The sequence below is a fragment of the Lolium rigidum genome, chromosome 4 (assembly GCF_022539505.1).
Source record: "Lolium rigidum isolate FL_2022 chromosome 4, APGP_CSIRO_Lrig_0.1, whole genome shotgun sequence".
Lineage (NCBI taxonomy): Eukaryota > Viridiplantae > Streptophyta > Magnoliopsida > Poales > Poaceae > Lolium > Lolium rigidum.
The window spans coordinates 70,677,113-70,698,983 of record NC_061511.1 but is presented as its reverse complement, the minus strand read 5'-3'; the positions used below and the strand labels follow the sequence as shown (position 1 = coordinate 70,698,983).

The window sequence follows — 21,871 nt, the reverse complement described above, 5'->3', positions numbered from 1 at the left end:
TAATTATATCTGGAGGCTTGCATGCCACATTGTTACGAAAGGCCGTGCAGATAGATGTTCAGCTACAAGTTGGAGTATTGCGAGAGTGACCTCCTCGGAAATTTTCAGTTGCCGCATTTGACTTGCCAAAACAATCTGTATGTGTATATATAACACGCATAGGTCCCTCGTAGATACATTTACAACTAGCTACTAGGTATGAACACCTTTTGCTTTCAGGATAAATAAAAATATATTATATAATTAATTTACGAGCAATGAGCAACCACAACAAACAAACAAAAATGGTTATTATATGCGTATCAATGCTCACATCTTTATATATACTCCGAGTAGCTAGAGTCGAATGCTAATAAAGATCTCAACAAATAACATTCCGAGCAAATTATGACCATTATGACCCCTTGTGACATTCCTCTTCGGATCGGGTTGGTTGCTCGAAAAGCAACTTTTGGCACATGCATGGTCCTGGCCAGGCTGTTTCATCACATGGAGTCGCATATGCACAGGTCTGAAGCCACGTTACGTAACTTGTTTGGCTAACCTAATAATTTGTCTGCCACGAGAGTAGATACATTAGCGGGGTGTTCGGTTGCACCGTTACGATCTCCTGATCTAAAGTTTGGTTGATAGTTGTTCGCGTCTCTTCTTCAAACGGTGATCTTAACTCTTGTTTAATTTACACCACTACCACGCTTGCAAATTACTCGTAACCACTTTATCCTTGACAATCGAAATTCATAACTTACAACATGGGAGTTATGTAGATGATAAAGATAATGCTATTGATCAAAATAATTTTGAACTGATCGACTATGTGTGTGATAAATTTGCCTACTAATCTCACTCACTTTATCAAACTAGGAAACTAGAGAGTAGAAAAAGATGTTTATGCGTCATTGATATGACGGCGTCTATTCCACCATCACTTGTTGAAGCCGAGCTTGACGAAGACGCGTGTTGTAGTCGTGCTCGGTAAACGCCGGGATGTAGGCTCTGAATACCAATTGTAAGATTCAAGTATGATCTAGAGAGCAAACAAGCATTGAGATCTACATCAAAGAGTACATATGGTTTAGATGATCCACCCATCCTCCCTCACGTACAGTCTGTTGTTACTGCAGTACACAAATGCAAGCAGAAGCTTCCTTCCTTTCTAGCCGCTATCATCCTTCTTGGATCACGAGCCTTTTGTAGCCTTTGTCGTGAGCAGCTAGTCATCCTTACGAAGCCAGGCCGGCAGCCCAGCTACTCTCTAGGGCCTGTCCATGTCGTTTGTATCGAGGATGCCTGCTTGATCAGTTGTTCCTTCAGTGTCGATGATGTCTTCAGTGTCTTGGCTGTTGACAACTACCACGCTTGCAAATAACTCGTAACCATCTTTGACAGTCCAAATTCAAGACTTACAGCATGGGAGTTATGTAGCGGAGCAAGATAAAGCTATTTGTCGCAATAATTTTGAAACGGTCAACTATGGGTGCGATAAATTTGCTAAAACTGGTCTAAACAATCTAAAGATGAACTCAAAACCCCAAAAGAAAATCTAGTTGGAATAGTGAACAATCTGATTACATCAATGATGAATCTCTTATATATAACCCGTCGTTGACCTTCAAAATACATAAAACCTTTCAAAGGGAGGAAATGGGTTTATATTGAATAATCTGATTTTCTTTATTCGCACATGGTAGTCCGAAAATGGCTAACAGAACCTGGCAACGCGCGAGGATGATAACTCCTCCACTCACAGGGCACCACGTAGCTGACAGCATACGTATTTTGTTCACGTATATTGTTGGTATTTCAAAATTTAATTTATGTAGGTGGCTATTAGACGATGTCCCGCATTAACTGCCAAGAAGCTCCACTAGCTGTCGTGCTCTCTGGCCTTCTTGCTCCTCCACCCAAGCTACTAGTACTAGTTAGCTTTCTACCGGCTGCGAACTCCTCTGGCCTTCTTGCTCCTCCACCCAAGCTCCACGGACTATCAAGCTCTCTTTAGCTGACGTGCTCGTGCACCCAAGGTTCAAGGAAACATTCTCCTTCGATCTGGTCAGATCTGGGCAGTGCGTTGCCTGTTCCGGTGACAAGCAACATCAAATCCCGTGGTCGCCAATCCCCACCGAATCTCGTCTTCCTCAACGTTTGGGAACCCGTGGTCGCCGGCATGCTCCTCGCTGGCCCCCGGGAAGCAGGCGCCATCCTTGCGCAGGCAAGGGAGCCCCCACCAGATCATGTTCTCCTCCATGTGCAGGTCCTGAGGTCACCAACGTCCTCCTCACCTGAGGAGTACCAGGGAGCATTGGGGGCGCGGCGGCGGGGAATCGCGCACTTGCCGAGTCGAGGCGGCGCTTGGCCGCGGTGGGGGCAGCATCGGATCCGTCTTTGTCCGCCGAGAGGACACCATCTTGGCGCGCCGTCATCCCTACACCGGAGCGCGCCCCCGGCGGCGGCAACGGTCGCGTTGGGCGTCCAGACGGCGGCCGGGGCAGAGCCGCCCATGCTGGAGACGCAGCCGCTGAAGGCGCGGGACACCTCCTGCAGAAGTGCAGAATGAACGCGGCGGCGGCCTCGGCCTAGCCCTGCCCACACAGCGCCCACAGCGCCTCCGCCTGGAGCGCTCCGTCAGCACCTGCCCACGCGTAAGCTCCCTCACAACCGACTGGTAGAACTGCTCCGCCAACAAGACCCACCACCACCATGGCGGCGGTGCCGGCCCGTGCCCAAGAAGCCGGCTTTTCAATGTATATGAGCGCTGCAGTCGTCTCGTCTTGGACTTCTTTCGATTTTCTCTCAGTGGAATTGCGTGTTTCTTTTGATCTTCTCTCAGTAGTGTTGGATTTGTACAGATTTCCGTTATCTCATTCCAAGTATCGATGATTCTGTTCGTTCCAGACTACAGACTACAGATTTCCCTTATCTCTCAGTGGAATTGCGTGTTTCCAATCATTTTTCAGCACAAACATGATTTGTAAACAGATGTCTCCAATATCAATGGAGTATAATATATGATTTAGCAATTTTTAATATCTCCACCATAGCTTGCAAAAATGTGTTTAAAATTTTGTGTTCCACGACGAATCTTTCCAAATCTGCATCCCCAATTTGTTGATTTTGACTATTTTCATCAATGATTAATCGGGAGAACTACAAATGGATTTTTCCCCCATTTCTAAAAAAACAAATGGATTTTTCCGTTTTTTTAAAATAATGTTTCAAAAAAAATTTACAACGCAAAATAATGTCCATTTTGGATTAATATTCTATGAGTTAAAATTTAATCTTACAAATCCAAATTACTTCCAAATGGAGCAATCAACGGGACAATTTTGTTCTTAGAGTTCCTCCGATGAAAAAATATCCGTTTCTATCGTGCTAATTGTTATGCGTGTGTGCAGAGTACGAACATGTACCGCTGATTGTTTCAGAGACTAAAGCTTCAGCAGCAGATCTTAAAGACAATGGACCAGTATACATGCAAACGCATTCATTGCCGTTCATGTATAACCATGCGTATCTAACGTACTAAATTAGAGGAAAGCAGCGTATATACTAACTGCTATATTAGATGCTAATCGCAGCGCAGCCATGGACGGGCGTGATATTGACCTCGCGCGTTGCCAGGTTCCAAACGTGCAGGTCGCATGGTAGTCTTGCTATATTGTGGCTTAAAGTGGTGGCTCTAGTGGCCGGTGACACCAACAACCCCTCAGCATGTCATGAAGCGGGCAGATTTGGCTCCACCAACTCCAAGCCAGGCGAGCACTCGAACTTCCAAGCTAGCTACAATTTTGCAATCTGCCTGACTGCATAGCCTCCATACTTACACGTTGGGCTGGAGATCTTGCAAAGGTAAAGATAAGAGCATCCCCACTCGTCTCCCCGACGAGGCCCTCGGTCGACGTTTTTTCCATCCGGACGGCGTAATTCGGTCCAGTCGCGCCCCCGGTTCCTCGTTTTCGTCCGGATTTGGCCCTAAATACATCCGGCGATTCCATGCCAACCCCGGTCCCCCGAGGCGCGCTCGGGGACTCCGGACGAGTGAAAATCGGGGAAGGGCCCGCTCTGTCGGCGACTGGACACACGAACCCCACTCAAAATCTCTCCCACCCCTCGTATCTCTCTCGCCGCCGTCACCACCCCGCCGGCTTGTTGCCCAGATTCCGCCACCCCTCCTCCCCCACCTACCTATATCCCGCCGTTTTTCGACGACGGCCTATCTGGCTGCTCCTCCGCCGACCTGTTTTCCGACGACGGCCTAGTCCTCGTCGTTTGCGGCTCGGGTTGCCTCGACCACGCCCGTCAGGTGTTCGTCCATTTGCCTCGCCGGCCATGGACTCGGAAGAAGAGAAGGAGCAGATGTTCGTCGAGCTTATGCGAGAAGAGATGTCAGCCGCCGCCCAAGATGAGGAGCACATGCTGATCCTCGGTTGCTTGTCAAGCATGTACGCCGGGGTGGCAACTGGTCGACGTGGTGGGTCGGCACCAGGTCGCCGGAAGTGCAAGCCAAGACAACGAATGGAGGGCTACTGCATGTTGTACGCTGACTACTTCGCCGACAATCCATTGCACGGTGAGACTATTTTCAGGCGTCGTTTCAGGATGAGCAGAAAGCTATTTCTGCAAATTGTGTATGCCATCCCAGACTTCGAACCCTACTTCAGATGCAAAACGGATTGCACTGGCTTGGTTGGATTTTTGTCACTGCAAAAGTGCACAGTGGCTATGAGGATGCTGGCTTATGGAGCTCCCGGTGATGGTGCCGATGACTATCTTCGGATGGCGGAATCCACCGCCCTTGATTGTTTCTACCGGTTCTGCAGGGCCGTCATAGCAGTGTTCGGGGACTATTACTTGAGACAGTAGCGTAGCCAGCCAGGAGTCACGCCCCGAGCCAATTGCACTGCTACAGTCATCAACAGTGTCAAACAGTGTAAATATTGCTACAGTTAACAAAGAATTTCACCATCACACCCCAGGCCAATGCCCTTGTTGCCTGGGGCCTAGCTACGCCCCTGACTTGAGATCACCCATTATCGAAGACACTTAGAGGATCCTTGCAACAAATGAAGCTAGGGGTTTTCCAGGGATGCTTGGAAGCATTGACTGCATGCATTGGAAATGGAAGAACTGTTCGTTTGCGTGGCAGAGAATGTAAATGGGTCACAAAAACGGCTGCACATATGGACGCTCCGAGGCAACGCCAACACCGACGCCAACTAGCCTGTCATAATTTATTTCAAAAATTGTGAAATTGTGTGCTTCATTTGTTTCAGCACTTGTTAAACATTGTACTGATTATCGCCGAATTTGTTTCAGCAATTTTCGGACTCTTGCTGGCCGAACTTGTTAAATTTTATGTCGAATTTGTTTGAAATATGTTAAATGGTCGAGGTTGGGGGTTTCTTCCGGGGGGGGGGGCGGCTGGAACTTCGGCGCTCCCCAGGCCAAATTTTCGTCCAATCCGGATGAAAATTTCGCCGGATTTGGGCGTGGGGAGCGCCAACGAGTGGGGATGCTCTAATAATCATGATGACTCCCAAACCCATGACTAGAAGACGCAAAAATAAGAAGAAGAATAATATCTTGATCTTGCATTCACGCCATATTGCTACATGTTCATGAGCTAGAAGTTTTTGTGCCACAAGAGAGTGACCTCCTCACCCTGTTGAATTTCACTTGCTGTGCGTATATATGCACATGGATTATCGATAAGAACCTCCGATGATTATTTATAGCCATGAACTCCCTTTTCTTTCGCTTAAAGAGAGGGGGTGTCTAAGAACCGGCGTGGAACATGCAGGCATAATGAAAATAATTGGTGCGAGGAAAGCAAAACATACATCCGAAAATAATCACTCCACCTGACTAGGAATGCAAAATCTTTGATTACATGCGGTCAGGAATCACCAGCTTGTCGGTGCATAAGAGAATAATACCATGGGCGCCGAGAATTACAAAGGAGCACTCGGGTGCCACACCACCCCATGGCTTTGGTTGACATCTGTCTCGAGACCACGTTGTACACCATGCAATATGTAGGTATAGTGCAGTGTATTGCTCAGTTATATTGATGTATCCTCACACATTGCCGTACCTAGCTAGCCCACTTGGACAGAGCCGTAGCAGGAGCTTCGTCCCGCAAAAGTCAACAATGCCGTTGGGCAGCGCCCTCATAATAGCTGATCCCTGTACCACAAATCACAGCTACTCCATCTGATCCATTACTTCATCTTCTTCCTTGCTTCATTTTCTTCCTTGCTCCGAAATTGTTCAGGACAACAAACATCTTCCTTGCTTCATCTTCTTACTTGGAGGAAGACTACCAAGGCTATTCATACTTGCCAAGCTCAAGAAGAAGAACATCTACAAGAACTATCAAGCTCCTCGTTCAAGTAGTAACTCGTTTTTGCCACAATTAAGCATCTTGTGACCAGGATATACGTCATGTCACATTTATCATGGAAACTACTATGGGCAAGAGCTTCAGACGAAAAAATCAATGCAACCTTCAGATACACGCGTTATGGCCATCTCACATAGGAGCATCCTCTCTGCACAGCAGAGGATCCGATGTCTGCCTCAACCCACACATTTTACCAATAATTTGCCTGACCGACAAGTGGGACTCCAAAACTTCGTGGTCCATTTTGTCAGTCAACTAGATTACTGCGTCTTGTATAATCTGTACTGTCAGCGGAAGACTCGAGCTTGTCTTCCTCAACCACTGTGATAGCTCGCAAGGCCACCGTAAACCAATGGTCTTCCAAAGTTATTACCCTCTTCTGAGAAAAATTCAGTCATCCTGCAGATAGAACACAAGATTACTAGAACACCGGCGGGTGTAATGAACAATCAACGAGTATTAGACTCGGGTTTACCTGATGCCGTCTGATCCAGTCTCTTCGCAGCAGTACCGGATAATGATGTCTCTCCTACCCGTGATAAAGTTTTTTTTCTTCCTCGTCGGAGCAGAGCATGGCCTCCAATGTCCTCGTCGTCGGAGCTCCGGTTAGAGAAGGTTCTGGCAGACTGATATGGTGGGATATTTGGCTCAGGTTTGATTCTGGATTCCTGTTCTAACATGTACCGTGCCAGACTCATTAAATACCTAGTGCTTCCTTTGCTAACGCGGGCCAGGCCAAACAGGGTAATGTCAAGTCTCAAGGCAGTTGTATAGCAGTGTATTCCGAATAGACATATTTCAGCTTGAATTTCCCCTACTTTCCCTAGGCCCATCTCAAAGCAATAATGAACGATAGATCTATGGGGGTGGGGAGCACCCATGAGCCAAAAGTCCGGGTCACATGGGCGCCTTAGTAGATAAGATCAACAAATTTCTTCTTGTCAGATTTAGCATAATTTGCAATAACCACATGCTTAGCAAATATTACTTACAATTTGGCACACACAAAAATGTTCTCGGAAGTTTCCAACAGACACCTACCAAAATATCATAAGCAATAAATCAGTACAAATTATCCCTAAATAAGTTTGGTAAATAAGAAAATTAAAACTAATGGCAGGTGCAGTACAAATTCTTCTTCAATTCCTCTTCAAAGCAACGATGAAATTTTTAGCAACGGTAGGAATATGTGTGGGTATCCACCAATATGGGTAGGGTATGCCGGCACTTTTTATCCAGCCACGTAGCTGCCTCCGTCACTAATCCTGGATTGAGAAATGGGCGGTGTTGAGCGTCCCCCGGGGGATCAAACGCTTCTATCCCCCGGGTCCAGCGATTGACACGTGTACTTTTCCCCACATTTACCGTTCCCACTTGCCTTCGCACGATAAAAAAACGCTGTTTATTCCCGAAGCATCGCCGCCGGCCCTGGACCGAAACAATAGCGCTCCTACTCCATCCCCTACTCCCATGGTCGTGCGCCTCCCTCCCAGCTTCTTCTCCAACCATCCTACCATACGGACTCTCCCGCCATTGCTGCATCCAGCTCGAGCTCCACCTCGTGTAGCACCGCTGCCGAATCACGGAGCACACTGCTACAACTGACGCTACGACCGGCCACCACCGATGCTCCGACCGTCCGTTGCAGATGCTCCGAGCCGACGGTGTTGATGCTACGCCGCTGCCGATGCTACCATTGCGAGGGACGCGTTCCTCCGGCCGCCGCATGTAGCAACGCCGGCCACAACAGGGAGCAACAATGTCTACCGCATGTAGCAACGCTAGCCGCCGCAGGGAGTAACGCCGCCCGCCGCCGCTGGTAGCAACGCCGAACTTCGAATGTAGCAACGCCGACCGACGCACGGAGCAAAGTCGGGCGCCGCAGGGAGCAACGCCGAACTTCGCATGTAGCAACGCCTGGTGCCACATGTAGCAATGCCGGCCGCCGCATGTAGCAACGCCGGCCGCCGCAGGGAGGAGCCCGCATCGTTGGGCCCGGGTAGCAACTCTTGCCGCCTTCGGTGCCGGCCGCCGCATGTAGCAACGCCGGCCGCCGCACGGAGGAGCCCGCATCGTTGGGCCCGGGTAGCAACTCTTGCCGCCTTCGGTAGCAAGGTCCTCCCTCATCAGTAGCATCACCGACATCCCCTTTGCAGCAGCCGCCGTGGGTCTCCTGGAGCAGCACGGGAGACCGAGGTCGAGGACAGAGGAAGGCGCGACAGCGGTGCCCCTGGTTGGGGGAGGCGGCCGCGGCTCACAGTTCCTCGGCGTCCCCAGGTAGCGTCGTGGTTCCTGGCCGGTGGCGTCGCGGAAAGCTCCCGAGGTTGGCCATGGAGAGGTGGTGCGCACGGACAACGGGGACATCGGCGGCAAGTTCGGCCATGGAGAAGTGGTAGCGGAGGAGTTCATGGTGGCGGTGTGTGTAGGGATCAGGAGGTGGCGGTTCTCGGGAATTTTTGGCGGCGGTGAGAGTACGGCGGCGACGTGGCGGATTTCGCCGACGATTGTTGACGGCGGCGCTGGGCTGCACAAATCGAGTCAATGGTGAGGACGATGGGAGAGTGGAAGACTGAACTCACAAAGGAGAGGATAAGAACGGATGGGAACATGGTGGGACCTACGCGTGGCGCTGGTTCGTTCTCTTTGGCAGCGTGCACGTGGGAGCGTTGCAGTTGCAGGCAGCCGATGGATGCGATCGCATCCGACGGCCACGCGCCCGGAGGACGCGCAAGACGCGATCCTCCGGAGGAAGGCAAGCGTTTTCCTTGAGAAATTGTAGTCCCTCGATTGTAGTCAAAGGAGAATGTTTTGCCGTGATCTTCCCCGCAGGGTCTCCTCTATATATATTAGCATCAGCTTGTACAACAAGTATACATGAGATCAGATCCTAATCTGATTGATACGTGATAAGCTATACACGGTAGCTAATAACTACTACCATAATACATGCTAGATTACATGGGATACGATGCTATCTCATCGTTTAATATTCCCCCTCAATCTCAGCCACCTACAAGGTTGAGATTGCGACATAACTTCTGAAGCATCACTTTGGTGTCAGGTTTGGTAAATGCATCCGCCACTTGATCACCAGAGCACATGGGCCACCTTCTTCCATACAAAATGGAAGTGGACCACGATGTGCTTAGTCCTCGCATGAAACATGGGATTTGCGGTAAGGTGGGTAGCATCTAAATTGTCACACCATAGAACTGGTGCTCATGGCTGAGGAACTCCCAATTCTTTAAGAACTGATTGAACCCATGTGATTGTTGGTTTTGGTGGAACGATGCGTGCCCTCTCGGACCATCGGTTGCGTGTTATATAGAGTAGAGGAAAGCTCCCTACGTGGCAATACATGAGATGTACGTGTATAGTCGGAGTACTACTCCGTACATATACACGTACCATATTACATATGCTAACATCCCCCTTTAATCTAAAGCGCGGGAGAGGTTTATATTACGCTTAAACTCATCTAAGCTTTTTACAGGAAGAGTCTTAGTAAACTCATCAGCTATTTGGTCCTTGGTAGAGATAAACTTAATATCAAGACGGTTGTGTGCAACACGTTCACGAACAAAGTGATAATCTATCTCAATATGCTTTGTGCGGGCATGAAAAATATGATTTGCCGATAGATATGTGACGCCCAGATTATCGCACCATAGACAAGGCTTCTCTCGAATGCGTACCCCAAGTTCATGAAGAAGAGGTTCCACCCATATTAATTATGTAGTAGCATTCGCCAACGCTTTGTATTCAGTTTCAGTGCTAGAACGGGACACTGATTCTTGCTTCCGAGCAATCCATGAGACCAAGTTTGGACCAATAAAAATAGCAAAACCTCCAGTGGAGCGTCGATCCACAATACATCCTTCCCAATCTGCATCTGAAAAGGCACTAAGAAGTGTAGAAGAAGATTTTCTGAAGGTAATACCGAGCTGCGATGTATTTTTAACATAACGAAGTATACGTTTAGCTGCAGTCCAATGAGCAGTGGTGGGAGCATGAAGGTATTGACAGACCTTGTTAACCAAAAAAGACAGATCTGGACGAGTAAGAGTGAGGTACTGAAGAGCACCAACAATGCTTCGATATTGAGAACTGTCCTCAGGACCAAGAGGAGTACCTTCATGTAATGATAGTGGCTCGGATGGAGACAGGGGTGTAGGCGCTGGCTTACAGTCAAGCATGCCAACTTTGACGAGAAGATCATGTGCATATTTTGCTTGTGTGAGGAGGAGACTATCAGCAGTCATTTTTACTTCAATACCGAGAAAGAAATGAAGATCACCCCAATCTTTGATAGCAAAGTGAGCACTGAGATCCTGAAGTAAGGCTGATATAGCACGATCAGAGGAGCTTGTCACAATAATGTCATCAACATAAATCAAGACAAAGATTGTAACACCAGACTTGTTGTATAGGAATAATGAGGTATCAGCCGTGGAAGGAATAAACCCAAAATCTTGGAGTTTGGCACTCAGCCGAGAATACCATGCTCGAGGAGCTTGCTTGAGTCCATATAGAGTTTTATCAAGTCTCAAATATGATGTGGAGCATCAGGATGTTCAAAACCAGGTGGTTGCTTCATGTAGACTTCCTCTTCCAGAACACCATGAAGAAACGCGTTTTTGACATATAGCTGCCGAAGACTCCAACCACGAGAGACAACAATAGATAGAACAATTTTGATAGTAGCTATTTTGACAACTGGACTGGAGGTATCTTCATAGTCAATGTCATACCTTTGTTTAAAGCCTTTTGCAACAAGTCGTGCCTTATAACGATCAATTGTACCATCAGCACGATGCTTGATACGATAAACCCACTTGCAATCTATCAAATTTTTGTTTGTGCTTGAGGGAACAAGAGTCCATGTTTTGTTTTCCATGAGTGCATTATATTCTTCTTGCATCGCAGCACGCCAATGAGGATCGTTGAGAGCTGCAGGTAATTCCGAGGTTCTCCTGTAGAGGCAAGCATGCCATAACGAACAGTGCCGTCAGTATATTTTGTTAGAATATATTGTATATTGTTATGTAGCTGTTAGTATCTCACAGTAATTATCTGTATATGCTAACCGTATAGATTAGATCAATAGTTGTTGAGATCTGACCGTGTTGTACAAGTTGTAAACCCTAACTATCAATATAAAAGTGCATGACAGCCGGCCCTTGGAGAGCTACGCACTTGCCTCCAAACTCATTGTCTCACGTTTTCGTATATGGTATCAGAGCGAAACTGAATCCAATCTACGCTTACAATGTCTTCCTCTTCCTCCACATCCGATGCTGCCTCCAACATCTTCTCGAGCGGCCTTGGACTCGCCAGCAACAACACCGGCGGCAACGCGGCGGCTCTCGCGCCGCTCTACAACTTCGCTAATGTCAACACCGTCAAGCTCTCGCCGGAGAACTATCTCCTCTGGCGCGTGCATGTTCTCCCTATGCTCAAAAGCCATCTACTTCTTGGCTACGTCAACGACAGCCTCCCCTGCCCGGCTCAGCTCATCCCTAACCAAAGGGCAGGCGATGCCGGCGCTCCAACCAAGATGCCGAACCCGGCGTACCAGGCGTGGATGCAGTAGGACTAGGCAATCATGTCTTTCATCCTCTCCAACGCCTCTGAAGGTGTCGTCGGGATGCTGATGACGACCATCACGTTCAGGGAGGCGTGGACCACCGTAGAGAATAGCTTTGCGGCGCAGTTGACGACGCGCTCCATGCAGCTCCGATTCCAGCTATCGCGGATCAAGAAGTTGGATGCACCGATGTCCAGCTACTTCAACAGGATTAAAACCCTCGCCGACATCCTAGCAGGTATCGGTAAACCTTTGGAGGATGAGGAGATTATCTCTTATCTCCTTGCAGGACTGGACAGCGACTACGATGCCCTGGTCGAGGTGGTGACGGCGCAGACGACGCCGATGCCGATGCGGGATCTCTATGCCCAGCTGCTCAGCACCGAGTTCCGCATCAAGTCACGCAAGATGGAGCTCAGCGGCAACATCAACCAGTTCTCCGCCAACCTATCATTTGGCTCCAAGCAGCCTGGCGGTGGGGGCAAGTTCTACCGCGCCGATGGCCGCCCCTGCCACCGACCAAGCCACCAAATGGGGGTGGCAACTTCTCCCGCGCACCATCTTCGCCGCCCTCCTCCTTCGACAACGGCGATGGCTCCCGCCCACCTAGTGGTGGCGGCTACTCCAACAACTCCGGCAATGGCAATCGCCCACTTTGCCAACTGTGCGGCAAGTTGGGGCACATTGCCTCACGCTCCTTCAAGCGCTTCAAGCGGGAGTTTCTTGGCGTCGGGAACGATGACGGTGGCGCTCCTCGCCAAGCTGCTGCTACCCATGCACCGGCACCTCAAGGCCACACTCCCTCCTACCCGATCGATCCAGCATGGTACACGGACACTGGAGCCACAGACCACCTCACCAACGACCTCGACAAACTTACCGTGAGGGAGCCCTACATCGGCCACGACCAAGTGCACGCTGCAAACGGTGCAGGTATGCAAATTCATCATGTTGGCCAAGGCATTCTCCCCACTCCATCTCATAATCTCCGTCTCAATGATGTTTTGCATGTTCCTTTGGTCACTCGTAATCTTCTTTCTGTTAAGAAACTTACTCGTGATAATCCAACAAGGCAACTGCCAGGCACAACCAGTTAAGGCCAGACCTTGGGTTTTCACCCTGAAAGGTAGGACTATGAACTTCACCTGTGCTGCCGCCCCCACTTCCATATGACTGTTGCGAAGCCCGGGACACCAAGCAAGTCCCTCAACAACGCGGAGACTTGAACCTCCCTTAGCTATTCCTCCGCTCCGGCCTTCATGTTATTCCCTTCATCTGACTGCATCATGACCAAAATGTCTCTTGATGCTAACACAGACCAGAGCTTTGCGCCGTTCCCTCCAGAACCAATCGGCCGGAATAAAAGTATGGGTGCGCACGACCGAATACCACCGATCCAGCAAACTCCAGGCAAAAAAAAACATTGTTACATTCGCTGGCGGCGCCTTCCGAAACTCAACACTCCTGCCAGATCGAGAAGAGCAAACCTCAGGTAAGTCTTCATCGTCGCCCAAGAGAGACCCTAGGACCGCCGCCTTTATTCAGGTCGGGCCCCCACGCCGGTGACCATCCCAGGCTGGCCACAATTGCCGACGGAGACACCAAGCGCAGATCGCGTTGTTCGGAGACACCGCGCACGCCCTGGGCACCATCGCAGCCGATAGCCAGCCCTCCACCGGTGACAACAGTTGTCGCCGGCTTCCATGCCTCTCCACCTCGCCGCCAGAATGCGGTGATAGATCGAAAGACCCACCACCACCATCCGCAGGCTGACCATCTCCGGCGAAGAAGAGGGACGCCTCCACCGTCGAACCCAAGGCTGCTGCCCCGGGCGACCTCGTGCCGCGGGAGAAGCCCAAGATCAATTCCACGCACCGGCGACGGGCAGGGGGTAGTGGCGCAGATCAAGGACCTGCTCGCCGCCCACCACCAGCCACCTCCGGCGTGCCGCGGCGAGGAGCCGACGGGAGGCGGGGAACCGAAACGCAGACCAAGGTATGGCCGCCGCCGCCCAACACCATCCACATCCGATCCGGTCGCAGCGTCGAGGAGGGATTCCGGCTGCCGTCCCCAGCGCAGCAACGAGGAAGGGCTGCCGCCACGCCCCGCGGTCTTTGCCCGGTGGTGCTACCTGCGGCAGCGGCGGCGGGAGGCAGTTGGGGTCGGGAGGGGGTGCGGGAAGGGGTTCGTATGCGACCTGGAAAGACTCGATCTGGAGAGTGGATAGATAACCTGCTCCCTTTACCATTGATAGATCTGCATAAAAGCTTATGGACTACATAATGATTTAGATGAATTGCAAGAAAAATCAGAATAACCACATTGCTAAATTTTATACCATGGCGTAAGCTCCTAGGAAGAAAATGAAAGACATATACTGAAACTGCAATATTAAAGTTTAGCTTTGAAAAGATTTACATATACATTTCATACGATATGATTAAAAGAGATCTTACTTCCTGACACAATAGATTAGATGGGCAAGAAATCCGGCACGCGGCACTCCATCTGCACCTGACGGACAATTATTCTCCAGTGTGGTCCATTTTCTAATTTAAATTTCCAAACTATGTTTGGAGGACCTGAAATTGATTCGTGGTTGACTTAACCTTGGAGAATTATAGATAATAAACCTAGTTTTAATAAGAGCGTTTGAACTAATTGATATTCGGGTATAAAGCAAAGCATTACCATTCCATACAATTATAGAAGTATAAGCTGAAAGTAGTTACAGCATGTCTAACACAACCCGTATTTCTCTGCCCCGTATAACGCGACTATTTCGCCCCGTATCAAAAAATTGCTCACGGAAGAACCATTCCGTCTAGCAGACCCCGTATTTCGCTCCGTATTTTTTAAAATTAAAACCCCGGGAACTTTATCGATAGTTCATCTTCATTGATCATACTACGGATCATACATACATTGCGAGATCCTACATTGCGCGATCCTATCTAATCGTCAAGGATGACGAATGGGACGAACGGCCCCCTGGCGGCAGCCTCCCGCGCCTTGAATTCCCTGACGGCGGCGATGGCCGCCACCTCCTCCTCTGCCTCCGCCCGAGCCTTCTCGGCGGCATCCTTCTCGGATGCGGCCACCGCCTGCAGGAACGCCGCCTCCTCCTCTGCCTCCTCCGCTTCCTCCTGGCCGGCTCGCGGATCTCCTCCGCTTCCTCCGCCGCTGGTGCTGCCGATACGCGCCGCCCATGCCGCCTTTGAAGCGCGGTCACGCTCCCACTCGGCGCGCCACTTCTCGAAGTCGCCGCCGCTCATCGGCTTGAGCGGCGGATCTTCTTGGTACCACCGCCCGCCCGCGGCGAACTCCCGGAGCGACTCCGGCATGTAAAGCGCGTCGGTGTACCGACACGCCGTACGGCGACTCCCCTCTGTACCGTCAACACATCCGTAGATACACCGAATGTACCGGGAGAATTACTGGGCGTAGTCGAGGGAGAGGCAGTACAGAGGGGGGAAAGGGCAGCAACATAGGCTGCACAAGAACACGGTGACCTGAAGCCATGATACAGTGTTCAAAATTTGAGATATGAAGAATAAAAAGCTAGTCCACGGAACACCTATTAAGAGCATGTCACTTCACACTCCCAAGATAGGACAATTGGTGGGGTGTTTAAACAACATAGTTTTAAAGTCATGAAGTTATATAGTCTTGAGGTTTTGACCCATGATTTCTACTGAATCCAAGGTAGTAGAGCCACATACGTATTTACTTACATACTCATGGCCTGATAACTCACCTCCTGCCCATTATTAAATACAATTAGAGCCAGAGATTTATATGTTCTCTATCGTACGTTGATTTGAGGATCTGCATCATAATGGATCTCGTTAATCCTCAATCCACCCTCAAACATCTGTTCCGCGTAGGTTGAACTATGACTATATATCAGTGCTTCCATTAAGATAAGAAAGTTCATCTGAAAAAAATGGCATTGTCTACTTAATAAACAAACAAAATTCCAACATAAAGGTCATGAGTGTCGCAACACTTAGAAACTGCTAGGCCCGGCCTAGCCTGATTGAGCAGAAAATCAATATGTGTATATCACAAATGGACACAATAGAACACATACTGAAGAAAGCTGAAACTGGACTAATTATTTACGTCAGGCAACATGTAGTAATGATCAAGCTGCGAAAATGCAAAATAGGGAAGTCTAAGTTTTTTCGGTGGTGAAGAATTAATGCTCCTTCTCTGCTATCCTTTGCTCAAACCGACAACAACCATCAATCTAGAACCGGAGCTGTTGTAATAAGAAAAAAACTCCCGGGAGACGAACCTAGATGCGAGTCTGTCGACGGGGGATCAGTGAAGAGCCCCGAGCCGTTCTAACCGTTGCCGACGAAGCTCTCCATGGAGGCGTACATGCCCCGCTTCTCCTCATCCATCAGTGCCTCCTCCGCCTTTGATGGGCCCTCGTCGGCCTCCCCATGCGACGTTCAGCCGCGGAGGAGGTGTAGTGCCAAAACAGCAACGAACAGAACCAGGTCGTCGGGTTGTAGTGCAGGGGCGAGCCACCGCTACCAACGGCTAGCCCGCATATCGCCAACGCGAACGCCAACGGCTAGGGTTTGCCGCGAGTGTACGTGCTGGGGCATAATGCAGGGCGGCCGAAATCAGCAGTGGAGACCGGGGCTAACTCGCGCCAGCGAGCAGCAAAGATGGAGGCGGTGGAGGCTAGTAGAATTGATATTGAAGAGGAAGAGGATAAGGCGAGAAATAGAGCGAAAAACAGAGGTGGAGATGGAACGCGCTGAATGACGACCGCACAATCTCTTGAGGAACCGACTTTAACCACAGGCCCACACGAAGCAACCACCGACTTCCAAATTGACGCATCCAAGCGGTAAACCTTTCCTGTAGGCCCAACGATAGCAACCCCTAGATCAAGGGAGCGCTCCAAGCGTGGGTGCTTAGAGCTGGGTTCGGCTCTCCTGCAGGGAGCCCTGCACGCACTATCCTGCAGGTCCAATAAATAAGAGACACCTGTCCTGGCAGGTCCCACCTCTCAAATAATGTATTTTCGTTTTTTCTTTTCTGAAACTTTCCTATCCCCTCGCTTCTGTTCTGACTACTCAAGGAGATCCCTGCACACATTGCTACACTGAGCTGAGCTTCGTGAGAAAATGGCGACGGCGGCCTCGGTGATTGAGCTCGCGGCGGCGGCCTCGAAGGAGCTCGCGGCGCGGCCTCGACGGAGCTCGCGGCGGCGTCGTCGACGAAGCTCGCGACGCGGCCTCGGCGATTGAGCTCGCGGGGCGGCCTCGACGGAGCTCGCTGCAGTGGCGGCGGCCTCGACGGAGCTTGCGGCTGCGGCCTCGGAGATTGAGCCTGCGCTGCAGCGTTGTCGATTGAGCTCCCGACCACGGAAGTGCACTGTCGATTGAGCTTCTCGGGGGCCAAATCGTTGTGCGCTCGCCGCCTGGATGCGGGAGAGGCCGTCGCTGCGGCAAGGAAGCGCACAAGGAGAGGGGGAGCGGGCGCTAGGTACTGACTGCAGGAGCATGGAGCTCTGCTCGGCATCGACGTGAAAGGTGAGCGATAGTTCATCACTTAATTAACCATGTACGGCTTTCTCCCCTTGTAGCATATGGATTTATTTACTATAGCACATCAAATGTTGTGGATAACTACAACGGGGCTCCTGTATCTCCTTCTTGGATTGAGTGCATACGCTTCGATCGAAGATAGTTTTTATAATCTTTTCGAGTGAAGCAAAGACTTTGTCGACCCCCTGCTTGTCTACTCATCGCTTCATGACCTGATTTAGGTCTAATACCTGAGTCATTCAATATGTCAATTTGGGCCTTCTGAGCTTCTGTAATTCTTCTCTGAGATCGCAACAGATGGGCTTTGCTTGGAGTTACGAGGTCATGATTATGAGCATCCTCAAAGCTGCTTACAACATATTTTCCAATTTCACTTATTTTGATAGTCATCTCGGCCTTACAACCAACTCTTGTATCTGCTCGCTTCCGCTGGCATGGTCCAGAAGTACTGTTTTTGTCTTTGTAACCTGACTTTGAGCATACAAATTTCTTTGTCCGAATAACATTAGTTGAGGATTTATCATGCCAAAATTTCCGGACACTGAAACCTACATGTCCTGCATACGTATTGTAGAACTCATATGCCATATGTTCATTCTCAAATTCCATCCCTATCACTGGTTTTAACCTTTTGATGTACTGATCATCTCTACTAGCACCTGTCTCTCCCACGTTAGTGGTCTCATGATCTACACAAAGGAGAATATAGCATACACTTTAATTTTGCTGTTAAGACTGATGAGGAAAAAGGGTTATGGTCATCATAAATTAAACTCTTTGTTTGTTCTTTTCTAATCTTGTCTACTCTGTATTCTAGACTATTGACAGAAATAATGAATAGATTGCAGATTCAAGTTGTACCAGTACTAGATACCTGTTGAAGAGAATGTAGGAGGAGCTTCTTCCATGCTGAAAGAAGAATGCTGTTCTGGATTGTAATCCACGCAAAGGAAATTTCTCACGGGGTGCTGGAAGATCGCCTTCGGCAACTAGCCTGTGCGAGCGTGCCGGAAGATCGCTTCTAGCCACTAGCTTGTTCTCAATTTCTTTGATCTCTAGGGCTGCAACTTCCGGCAAGATTGGTACGAGAAACTAATCACGTGGGAAGGAGATTCTGGGATGGTATTGTTTGGCGGGTAGAAAAAAATCTTTTAGCTAAGTTTATGGAGATTAACTGCAATCAGGAAGGTACGTTGTGTTATTTGAGAGGTGGGGCCTGCCAGGACAGGTGTCTCTTATTTATTGGACCTGCAGGATAGTGCGTGCAGGGCTCCCTGCAGGAGAGCCGAACCCCTTAGAGCTCTTTAGAGATGATCTCTCTCATTATTAAGGAGTGCCACGTTAGCTCTTTTACATGCATAGTATGCATAATACTACCTCTAATACTTTTATTGCAGGTAGTTTGAAAACAAATCTGGCGGAAGCAACTTGCGAAAAGCTAATAGCAATAGCCCTCAAGTTTTTGGAGCAGCTTGCCGACTTGCCGAGGCCCATCTATCTTTACAGCGTCGTTCAGCGGGTCCTAGTAATCTAATAGCAGCAGCTCTCAAGTTTTCCTCAGCACATTATCTATCGTTGTGGATTGGGCAGACGAAGTTGCCTGCACTTCCACTTTGCTCAACTCCTACATGACGGAAAATCATCCGGATGCATCTCACGCCCAAACAAACTAACACAAAAATATCCGAGACTTGCAAGCCACAGCTATGCAGATAGATGTTCAGCTAGAAGTTGGAGCATTGAGAGAGTGACCTCATCTGAAATTATTAGTCACTGTATTGGACTAGGCAAAACAATCTGTATGTGTATATATATCAGGCATAGGTCCCTCTTAGATACTAATCAATTAATTGGCGGATCAATTAATGTGCTATCACCGTTCTGAATAAATGATTCAATTTTTTTATCTAGATACCGATTCATATCTAAAAAAGTTAAGTCCCTTGTTTTAAAATATAGGAAATAGTTATAGTTATGTTTATCTATATCTATATCCATACCTATACTTAATAATAAAAAAATAAGTTTTCTTGCAATTTTTTCGTCCAACTTTATAAAGAATGTACATTCTCCCTTCTCTAAATCAGGGACGACGAGTCTCCGCTTTATAAGCGCACCAGTATCCCACCACGAGACCTCACGCATAATTCCCGGCGACGATCGTGAAAATCCACCTATATATAGCCCCTCTCTATCAAGGGTGATTCCCACAAAGATCCTAGAAAAAATCCGACCCAAATGATGGCATAAACTCGCCTCCCGAAGATGGCTGCGAAACACAGGGGCGCAGCCTGGGTGGCTGCCCAGCTTTGGATCGTGGAAGCCACCAGGCCGAGCCGCGCGATGTGCCGGAGTAGCATGGGGCGAGGGGGCGCATCGTTGCGTGGAAGCTACCAGGACGAGCCGCGCGCAACGGTGTTAGAGAAACGGCCATGCGCCGCCGGCAACTAGGCGAGGCCGAGCTCGGGAGACCACCGCTAGGAACGCCGTGGCTTCTTTCCGCCCGACAGGTGAGCACGCGGTGAGACGTCGCACATCTCCAGGGATAGAGCCTACAGGGGGAAGGTCGACGCGGGCGGATCTTTGAGCAGCTGGGCGACCGATGCACGGAAGCAACCGAGACGAAGCAAAGAGAGATCGGCAGGACGCATGAACGACAACGTTGTGCGTGAATCCATTGCAGTGTACAGAAGCAGCCTAGACGACGCGGAGATCCATAGGAAGCATGACTAGGCCGCGGCCACACCAGATCAGACCCTCTCCGTTCGGCTTGGGCGGCACTGCTTCTTCCTTCGAATCCGAGACCCAGCATCCATCGTTGCCCACTTCCAGAATAGCATGGCGCGGTGCAGGATACCAGTTAAGAGCAACTTTAGCACACACCGCACCGAGCCCCCATCCGCATAATAACTACCACTTTACGGTTTTGGAGAGGAAAAATGACGGTCCAGAAACCGCATGTAGCCTCCATTCCGAAAAAAAATCAGTCTATCCAGTTTCGCTTCGCAGAAACCCTAACTACCTAGTTTTATGAGCCCTTCCAAGGGCGAACCCATCCCCACTCCGGCTTTGGCGCGAAGGAAAATTTCAGTCCATCGGTCACCGTACGGGCACTTGAGTCAGCCGAAATTCGCCGCAGTCAGCGGAATCTGGTTAAAATTGGACGCTAAGATGGAGGGGCAAAAAGCTCGCCGATGGTGGAGATGGAGCTTGCCAGCCAAAATTGGACATGCACGCCGAGCGGGCAGGAGGCGGCCTCCGTTTCAGCGAGCAGACACGCGAGCGGGCAGGAGCAGCAGCGTGGACGGAGTGCGAGCCGAGCGGCGCGCGCGGGCGGCTCAGGCGGCGGGGCAAACCGACGGGGCGGGCGGTGGGGCAGGGCGGCGCGGGAGTAATCCGGCCTGGCAAGTTTGAGAAGAGGAGGGAGAGAAAGAAAGAAAAAAACACTATTTCTTGGAATATGCTACTTCAAAGTGCAGCTGCGCTCGTCGGAGAGATCCAGCGCACCCCGCCGCGGCCGTCGGTTGGAAGCTTATCATGTCCCGACCCAGTCCCACCGGCACGCTGCGCCCATGTTCTAACTTCTCCCGCGGCGCAGAGGCCGGCGCCCCTCCGCCGTGTGCCGCCAGGAGCTCCCCAACTCCGCGGAGAGGCGCCGCGCGCGCCCGTCGCAGGGCCGGCCACCTCCCGTAGATGCAGCTACGGGCGAGCTAAGCGCCTAAGCCCCGTTCCCAATTCCTCTGCTCAGGACTTCTACCACCGCTTGGCAGCCCGGCCATACTCCGGTACACTAGGCTCGCACAGATACTTCATCAATAGCAATCATGGATGAGATTTTAGCAAAGCGAAGTGGAACCACAAGTACTACTTCAGCTAGCCGTCTAGGGTATCATGTTCTTGCCTGTCAATCCTTAATACTCTACCTGTGGCTTTGTGGGTAGAGTGTACAATATGTGAACTTGTATGCGGTGTACTTATTTGCAATTTGGATCTGGAACCGTGGAGTTGATGTCCATTGTGCATGTTTGTAGCTCAATCTTTTTTTCTTGGACTGTGATGATTATTGTTTTTCTCGCTATTTTTTGATGCTTGATGAAGCAACTTTGACACGCGATAGAGAAATCTCAGTGCTGGACTACCCAACTTTAGTGTCGGACGGCGCAACATTGGTGCACGATAGATTAAGTTTTGTGCGTAAGAAGGCAATTTTTGTGCTCGATGACGCAATCCTAGTGCGTGATAAGTCAACTTCTACGTCCAATAGGGCAATTTTGATTCCCGACGATGCAACTTTTATGTCCGAAGGTG

General features: G+C 49.8%; 1 long non-coding RNA gene and 1 other non-coding gene across 2 annotated transcripts; one reads left to right on the top strand and one right to left on the bottom strand.

Moving 5' to 3' along the window:
• Positions 1-9,450: 9,450 nt before the first annotated feature.
• Positions 9,451-16,751, bottom strand: LOC124705353. Its single transcript, XR_007003971.1, has 4 exons — positions 16,294-16,751; positions 15,751-15,930; positions 14,450-14,575; positions 9,451-11,379 (listed from the first exon to the last, which is right to left on the bottom strand). It is a non-coding gene; the product is annotated as an uncharacterized LOC124705353 (long non-coding RNA).
• Positions 12,242-12,381, top strand: LOC124650737. Its single transcript, XR_006987160.1, has one exon. It is a non-coding gene; the product is annotated as a small nucleolar RNA Z247 (small nucleolar RNA).
• Positions 16,752-21,871: the final 5,120 nt, after the last annotated feature.